The following is a 9,839-nucleotide window of genomic DNA, read 5'->3' as shown; positions in this document are numbered from 1 at the left end:
TCATATTGTCTCCATTATGGACCTACGGGGTCCAATTCATACATTAAAAATGATCCGGGATAGAATCGAGAACTTAAGAAAATTTTATAAAAAATCCTAGGGTTAAGCCTCACATGCTCGTGTGGAGGCATTGCACACGCCCGTGTGCTTGGGAGCACGCCTGTGTCCCTTACCCTGTAGAATTATTAGAATTTATTTTTCATTTCGAACCTACAGTGGTTTTCACACGGCCGAGCACATGCCCATGTCCCTGGCCCGTGTCCCTTACACGGCTTAGAAACACCTGTGTCATCGCTTGTGTCCAAAAACCTGGACATTCTATTTATGATGTCATCATCCATCTAGAGGCACACGGCCAAGGCACATGCCTGTGTACTAGGCTGTGTCCTCCACACGGTCTCTACCCATGTGTCTACTATCATGCAAACTGACCTAAAAATTCTCGGTGAAGGGGACACACGGCTGAGCGACAAGCCCAAAGGGCTGGCCATGTGTCATACACGGCTTAGACACTTATTTTTAGAGGCTATTTTCCAGGCCAAGGGTCACCCTCAACATGCATACACATTTATAAACTTCAATGGTATTTGGCATGGCCTAAATATGTCCATAACCTACCTTGGCATAGTCTTTTTCATGTTAACCTCATCTTATTGGTTTAACACATGCTAGGTTATCTTTTTTGTATTAAGGATTACCACCCCAATAATCACATTTTCTATATCAATAATCAAGTTAGCCTCATATCAGTACATCATGTCATTAGTTTTAGATGAGCTCCTCCTTTCAATATTTCGATTCTCTATTTCTCATGTTAATCCTGTTGAATTTCTTGAAAATCTTGATGGATAGCCCAAATACCGTCAAGTCATACAAGTGATCATCTCAAGTACACACTCCCGCGAACCTTACATCTTACGGCGAGATTACCAGTCCAAGCTAAATCCCTCATAGTATCAACTCATAGAGCATTGTCGAGATTACCAGTCCAGACTAATCTCTTTCAATGACAATTGCTCTCATAATCTTAGATCTAAATTGCCAGTCCAGGCTAAATTCAGTCCTCAATCGGATTACCCGTCAGGGCTAAATCCTTATTGCACCCATATTCTTCGGGAGGCTCGATCACTCAAGGAACACCCGTTCGAGCTGGATCCTTTCTATATTAAGATCAGTGAATTACTCGTCTAGGCTAAATCCCTCAATGCAACACATGCAGAATCTCAAGTCATGTAAGCCGTAATTTAACCATCAAAGTTCCCTTTTTATTTCAATCGGGACATTTATAACCTTTTAATTTACACGAGCACGTCTTATGGATTATCATACAATGAATATCTAATTATCATACATTTACTAACATGCATTTTTAATAGCAGCCCAAGTTTTTCCTTCATTCTATATTTTTCTACCCATTTTAACAACTCTTACAATTTAGTCCTTCAAGCCATTTCCATGAAAAACCACTTAGTAAAAGTTGTTTACCATCTTTTAAATTCTCATTTTCCTTCATAAATCATCAAAACACAAACATCTCATGCATGGGTAATTTTTTAAACATGAACCCTAGCATGAGATATGGGTAGAAATAGAAAGAGCATGTTACGAGGATCTCAAAAATACAAAGAACATTAAAATCGGGGCTAGGATTGACTTACTATCAAGCTTGAAATGTTGGAGAACCTAGCTATGGAGACCCCTAGAATTTTGACAGCATGGAGAAGAAAATGAGCTGATTTTAGCTTGATTTTTCCCTTTTTATTTAGTTTATTACCAAATGACCAAAATGCCCTTCCTTACTGAATTTCTAAAATTTTCCATGCATGCCCATTTTTGTCCAAAAACTTAGAAATTAGGTAAATTACTCTTTAAGGACCTCTAATTGATATTCCAAAGCAATTTCATACAAATTACTTCTAGAACCCAAGTTTTGCAATTTATTCAAATTGGTCCCTAATTTCCAATTGGACACCTTGTACATAGAATTTCTTCATGAAACTTTAACACATGATTATTGTCATATCCTAGACCTCATAATGATCATAAAATAATTATTTTAACGTTGGATTTATGGTCTCGAAACCACTATTATGATTAGGCCTTAATTCGGGATGTTACAAAGAGTTCCTCCAACCGTTCAAGGGCCATCAAGTTCTTCAAATGCCTCGGGAGGGGCCATATCACGAGTCGGTTCCCAAATCGGAGCACTATGGTGGTGCGCACGAATGGTGAGATCGAGTCGAAAGACGAGGTTTAAAATGAGTTTGAACCGACATCCGACGAGGAGAAAGAATTAGAACATGCTATAGATGAAGAACTTCTCGTGTTTAAATGGAGTCTTAGTCTCCAAAGTGTGGAAGATGAACAACAAAGAGAAAACATCTTCCATACCCGATGCCAAGTCTGAGGGAAGATTTGTAGCGTCATTATTGATGGTGGGAGTTGCACTAACGTGGCGATAACTCTCATGGTGGAGAAACTTGGCTTGCCGACCACCAAGCACCCGAGCCCCTATAAACTTCAATGGCTCAACGATTGCGATGAATTAAAGGTGACAAAGCAAGTACTCGTATCCTTTACCATTGGAAAATATGCAGATGAAGTACTTTACGATGTTGTCCCCATGCATGCGACGCCCGTGGTAGTTTGATATGCGAGTTCTTCATGACGGGTATACCAATTGGTATACGTTCAAGCATATGGAAAAGAATGTGACGTTAGCACCATTAACACCGGAGCAAGTCTACGAGGATAAAAAGAAAAGAATAAAAAATAAAAGAGAGTGAAAAGAAAATGAGAAAAGAAAAAGGTGAAAAAGAACAAGAGAGTGAGAAACTGAGTGTGTTTGCAAAAGCAAGTGACATACAGAAGGCTTTGACGTTGAGACATTCCCTCCTTGTGCTCATGTACAAGGAAAACTTGTTTTCTACTAATGAACTTCCTGAAAACCTACCCTCTTCCATTGTGTCTCTTTTAGAGGATTTTCAAAATGTATTCCCGAAAGAAACTCCGAGTGGGTTCCCACCCCTTCACGGAATCGAGCATCAAATCAATTTTGTGCCCAGAACTATTATTCTAAATTGACCAGCGTATAGATCAAATCTCGAAGAGACTAAGGAACTCTAATGGAAAATCAATGAGTTGATGGAGAAAGGCTACATTTGCGAGAGCCTTAGCCCTTGTGTTATGGCTATCTTGTTGGTGTCGGAGAAAGACGGAATGTGCTGAATGTGCGTGGACTGCCGAGCTGTGAATAAGATTTCTATCAAGTACCGGTATTCGATACCTTGCTTAGACGATATGCTCAATAAATTAATTGGTGCCAAGTTATTCTCGAAGATCGACTTGAAAAGTGGATACCATCAGATTCCTATACGAGAAGGCGACGAATGGAGAATTGCCTTCAAGACAAAACACGGTTTGTACGAGTGGTTGGTCATGCCATTTGGCCTAACCAACGCTCCTAGCACTTTCATGAGACTTATGAATTACGTGTTAAGGTCTTTCATTGGTTTTGTAGTTAGCTTGAAGGGCTCGGAAGTGGACCAAGAAAAGGTAAAGGCTATTCAAGAAGGTAAAGGCTTTTATCAACATTTCGTGCCCAACTTCAGCACTATAGCTGCACCTTTGAAAAGTGTGATTAAAAAGAATTCAGCTTTCCATTGGGCCGAAGAACAAGAAAAAGCTTTTACTTTAATTAAAGATTGTCTTACTAAAGCCCCTTTACTTGCATTACCTGATTTTACTAAAACATTTGCAATTGAATGTGATGCTTTAGGTGTTGGAATCGGGGTTGTGCTAACCCAAGATTAAAGGCCCGTGGAGTACTTCAGCGAGAAGTTAAATAGGGCTGCACTTAACTACCCCATTTATGACAAAGAAATGTACGCACTCATCCGAGCTCACGAGACGTGGCAGCACTACCTGTGGCCAAAGGAGTTTGTGATTCACTCCAATCATGAAGTGTTGAAACACATCAAAGGCCAGCATAAGCTAAATAAATGCCATATGAAGTGTGTCAAGTATCTCGAGTCATTTCCATACGTCATCAAGTATAAGAAAGGTAAAGATAATATTGTGGCTGATGAGTTTTCAAGAAGGTATGCTTTATTATCGTCACTTGAATTTAAATTGCTTGGATTTTTATACTTGAAAGATTTGTATGCCAATGACGAAGATTTTGGTGAAATATATGCTACTTGTGTGAATTCTTCTGTTGAAAATTTTTATAGGTATGAAGGCTTCCTTTTCAAGGAAGGAAAGTTATGTATTCCTTAAGGTTCCATTCAGAACTTACTCGTGCACGAGGCATACAGCAGAAGCCTTATGGGTCATTTTGGAATAGGTAAAACTCTATCAACACTCCAAGAGCACTTTTATTGGCCTAAAATGTGGAGGGATGCTGAACGAGTCTGTGAGTGATGTGTGACGTGCAAGAAAGCCAAATCCAAGATTCAGCCGTACGGACTTTACACTCCATTGTCAATTCCCGAAAGCCATTGGAAGGATATATCCATGGACTTTGTCCTTGGACTGCCTAAAACAAAAACGGGGAAGGATTCAATCTTTGTTGTTGTTGACCAATTCTCGAAAATGTCTCATTTTATTGCATGTACGAAAATTGATGATGCTGTTCATGTTACTAATCTTTTCTTTAAGGACGTTGTTCAATTGCATGGCATCCCGCAAACCATAGTTTTTGATCGAGACGCGAAGTTCCTAAGTCATTTTTGGCGTTCATTGTGGGCTAAAATCGAAACCAAGTTGCTCTTCTCAACAACTTGCCACCCATAAATGGATGGTCAAACAGAGGTGGTCAACTACGTTCTATCTACACTACTTTGAGCCATCATCCAGAAGAATTTGAAGTCGTGGGAAGAATGCCTACCTCATATCGAATTTGCCTATAATCGATCAGTCCACTTGACAACTAAATTTTCTCCTTTTGAGATTGTTTATGGATTTAACCCGTTAGCTCCGTTAGACTTAGTGCCTTTACCTAACAATCAATTTATTCATGTAGATGCAAAGAAAAAGGCTGATTATGTCAAGGAGTTACATCAAAAAGTTTGAGCCAATATCGAAGCAAGGACCGAAAGCTATGCCAAAAAGGCAAACAAAGGTCGAAAGAGAGTTGTGTTTGAACCCGGTGACAGTGATTGGGTTCATATGCGCAAGGAAGGATTCCCAGCCCAACGTAGTCCAAGTTGATGCCTCGAGGAGACAGGCCTTTTCAAGTCCTTGAACGAATTAACGAAAATTCCTACTGACTTGACTTACTGGGTGAGTATAACATAAGTGCGAGCTTTAATGCTTCTGATTTATCTCCCTTTGAAGCAAATTCTGACTTGAGGACAAGTCGCTTTGAAGAGGGGGATGATACGATCGTGCCTCAAAGTAAACCTAGCTCGAGCAAGGATTCTTTGGAGCTACCACAAGGACCCGTCATACAAGCTCGAGCCAAGCAATTCAAGAAGGCCATCTCGGCCTTAGTCAATCAAGTGTGGGGCGAAGCATTGGCTGGAAAAATTGAAAGAGCTTAGACCAGCTCAACAAGGAATCCTTGTGACCTTTTGCAAGTCGATCTCAGCTCATATTCAGCTTCAAGAGCTGCGTTCAGCTCAACTTAGCTCAATGAGCTCGTTTGATCCTTTAAAAGTTTATTATAATTTATCCATTTTAGTTACTGGAATAAAAATAAATGCATTTTAGTTAATTTATTTATTTTAATTTAAGTAATAAATAAGTGTTAATAAAGTTGTCTTTAATTTGAACATATTAAATTAGTGTGTTAAATATGTCTTGGCTATTGCTAAATTAAATTAGTGTCTTAGCTAATACATGTTTTTAATGCATCCTAGCTTAGTACAAATTAAATTATAGCTAAATTAAATTTTTCATAGCTGAATTGAGTTTATTATGGCTGTCGAATTTAATTTGTCTTAACATTGACCTTGGCTGAATTTAATTGTTGTAGATACATGCATGGCCAGCCATAAAATGGTGTACTACTGATTACCATTCCCTAAGCAGCTGTTCGGTCAGTGCAAGAGCCAAGAGTGAGCTGATTTTTCTTCTTCCAATCTACTGGTTCCTTTTCTCTAAGCTTGTTTAAATGAATTCATATTGCTGGAAATTCTTTTCACACCTAAGGGCTAATCAGTTTTGAGTTTTCACATTCAAAGTGGTTGCTCACTTGCTCTGCTCTCACTATAAGACTTTTGAGTAATCTAAGCAGCCCATTTAAGCAAGTAACTTTTCGGCAACCCAAGGCACCTCATGCAATACCTTTGCCGAATATGTCTAGCTAAAATCAGCTCCATTCAGCTCCTTGTAGCTCCCAAATTAATTTTAATTATTTTAGCTGATTGGGACTAGAAACAAGACTTAACCATTGGCGTCCCCAAGCTGCTGGAAGCTTCAAGAATATTGCTAGGAACTTTCCAAGAAATTTCAGCTCATTTAAGCTGAAACAAATGTCCAATTAGCTACCCTTTGATGACTATTCGACTAGCTTAAGTCTAGCACTATAAATATATAGCTCATTTCTTTGTTTTAGAACTTTTGCCAATTTGAATGAAATATATGTGAGATTTTCTTCTCTCAAATTTTGTTCTTAGACTTTGTTGGCTTATCTGTTGTCAGTGGCATCAATCTTAGTCTTTCTTTCCGAACTTATCACTCCAAATGAGTGTGGCGTTCAACCCAACCATACCTTTGGTTCTTACCTTTTTAGGTAACGGGTCAAGGTCGTTTATCACCATCGACTATCCCTCTTAAGATTCTATAAGTTTTGGGTCAACACTCATACTTAGTGTTGGTTCTTACTTGCATCTTAAGCCTGTTATCAATCCCATTCTCATTTACCTTACTTCTCCGTGAAATTTTATTTCTTGTTAGTCGAACCTATAACCATCGACACTTATCTATTTTGAACCCCTATTTGATAACCAATTCTAGCTTTAGCCTATTTTCAACTAAACTTCGCAAATCGAACGATACTTCTTCGTTAGACGATCAGGCATCTTATTGACTCAACTAAATATACCGAGGCAAGATCGCATCACTTTGTCATAGTGTAACACCTTACACTCGGCCTGGTCACTTGGCCCGAATACGAGATGGCACACCACCGTCTCGACTCATTTATGGTAAATAGGAAATTAGATTTAAGTAATTTGATCATCTTTTTTTTAATCAAGCAAGTTTTAATTGGTTCTTGTGGTTAATTATCAATATTACATGCAAAATCTTTCGTTAATCGACCGCACAAATAGCTAGAATCATGCATAAGGTCCAATCAACAAAATTTCATAAAAATGTTTGTAGGTATCGATACTGATAATGTAACACCCTTTACTTGTACCCGAGATTGGGATAAGGCACGGGGCATTACCGAAAAATATGGGTTATAAAATTTCATTTCAATTTAAAACCGATCAAACAGAATCGTATTGTCCCAATTATGGACCTACGAGGTCCATAACATCCATTAAAAGAGATTCAGGACTAAACCGAGAACTTTAGAAAACTTTAGGGAATTCCTAGGTTTAAACCTCACACGCTTGTGTGGAGGCAATGCACACGCCCATATGCATTGGGACATGCCCGTGTGTATTGGGACGCGCCCGTGTCTCTTACCCATGTTGAATTATTAGAATTTATTTTTTATTTTGAACTTACAGGGGTCGGTCGAGCACACACCTTTGTCTCTGGCCCATGTCCCTCACATGGCCTAGACACGCCTGTGTCATCGCCCATGTCCAAAAACCTGGACATTTTGTTTATGACATCATCATCTATCTAGGGGCACATGGCCATGGCACATGCCCATGTGCAAGGCCATGTCCTCCACACGATTGATACACATGGCCATGTCTCTACTCGTGTCATACTAACCTAAAAATTAAAGGTGTAGGGGACATACAGCTGAGCAACACGCCCAAGAGGCTGGCCGTGTGTCACACACGGCCTAAACACATGCCTGTGTGTTTACCCGTGTGTACCTTTTTTGAGGCTATTTTCCAAGCCAATGGTCACCCTCAACTTCCATACACATTATAAACTTCAATAGTATTTAGCATGGTCTAAATATGTCCATAATCCACCTTGGCATAGTCGAATGCATGTTAACCTCTTCTCATTGGTTTAGCACATGCTAGGTTATCCTTTTTGTATTAAGGATTACCACTTCAATAATCACATTTTATACTTGGCTCATTTCATAACTCATTGCCAATTTTGATCTAACCATCTCCAAATGATTTGGCCATATTTCACATGTCCATTAATGATATACCACATTTAACCATCATATGAAACATTTAAGCATAACATGCACAATTAGTAGGTTTATAACCTACATTTAAAATGAGCCATATCCCATGACCATATACAAAATGAATAAGTATATCATTCAAGCCCTTACATTGGCTAGCCAAAAGACACATATAACAGAATGACCAAGAATCCTATACATGCCACTATAACAAAGTAAAAGTTTAGATATACCAAAATGAGACAAGTTGATAGTGTGATCGATGCTCCAACTGTAATACCCCGAAAATTTTTACAGTAAGATATTATCCTTGATATAGTAAATTAAGAAAATAAAGTGACAAAAAGGAAAATTTTGAGTTGTGTCAATCTTAGGAAGTATATTATGATATATTAATTCAAGAAAGGACTAAATTGTAAAGATAAAAAAAGTCTTGTTGCACAAGAGTAAATACTTAAAATTTGAGGGGTTAAAGTGTAAATATGAAAAAGTTGAAGGACCAATAGTGAAAATATTTTAAGGGTGGAATGATCTAGAAACTAAGGAAAATGGATGAATTAGGACCAAATTGAATAGGTGAAAAATTATGAGGGACTAAATGCCAAATTTACCAAATTAAGTGATGACTCAAGGATGGAACTCTAAAAGATCATGAAAGGCAAAATGGTCAATTAGTAAGAGAGAGAATTCTAGAATGTAATGATTATGTTGATGATATTTTAAATTAATTAATTCGAAAAATATTATTGTATTAATATTTTAATGAAATATTTATTATTATTATTTTATTATTTATTTAGTATATAAGGAAGGAAAGATGAAGAATTCTCATCATCTTTCCATGCATGCAAATGTTAGAAGAGAAGAAAAGAAAGAAAGTTTCCTTTTCTTTACAATTTAGTCATTCCACCAAAAATTTACTATTTTCACCTAGAAATCAAAAGAATTTCCATAGCTACCAAGAGAAAAAAATGTTAAGGAGACTATGGGGAGTTAGAATATCCGATTGGATTCAAGAAATATAAGCTGGAGGAGAGAGAAAATGAAGATGAAGATTAGAACAAGGTAAGAACATCATGATATCAATATATTTTTAAGTTTGATATTATTGAAAAAGCATGGGATTGATGTTAATGTAGAGTTTCCTTACATATGGTCCTATGTTCTTGATATTATAGTGAAGAGAAAACAAGAGAAAGTGATGAGAAATAGTGTAGAGAAAGAAAATAAGGGTGTTATAAACATGGTAATTAATATCTTGCACTAAAACAGTTTTGGACAGCAACAGTGGTCTAACTTTGAAAAATCACCAAAAATTGTGGAAATTGAATTAGAAGTTGAATAAAATATGAAATTAAAGTTTACTGAGTCTAGTTTTTCATAGAAGAAATGATGTAAGTGAAATAGTAAATTGTGAGATATAACAAAGTTAGTTAGACAAGGTCAGATTGATTTCGGGTTCCCCTGTTCTGAATTTGAAAAATCATCAAAAATTGGAGAAAAATAATTAATGGCTTAAATTGATAAGTATAGAATCTTAAATGAGTCTAATTTCAAGAGA

The sequence above is a fragment of the Gossypium arboreum genome, chromosome 2, assembly GCF_025698485.1.
Source record: "Gossypium arboreum isolate Shixiya-1 chromosome 2, ASM2569848v2, whole genome shotgun sequence".
Classification (NCBI taxonomy): domain Eukaryota; kingdom Viridiplantae; phylum Streptophyta; class Magnoliopsida; order Malvales; family Malvaceae; genus Gossypium; species Gossypium arboreum.
The sequence above is the reverse complement of the archived record's forward strand: the minus strand, read 5'-3'. Positions refer to the sequence as shown.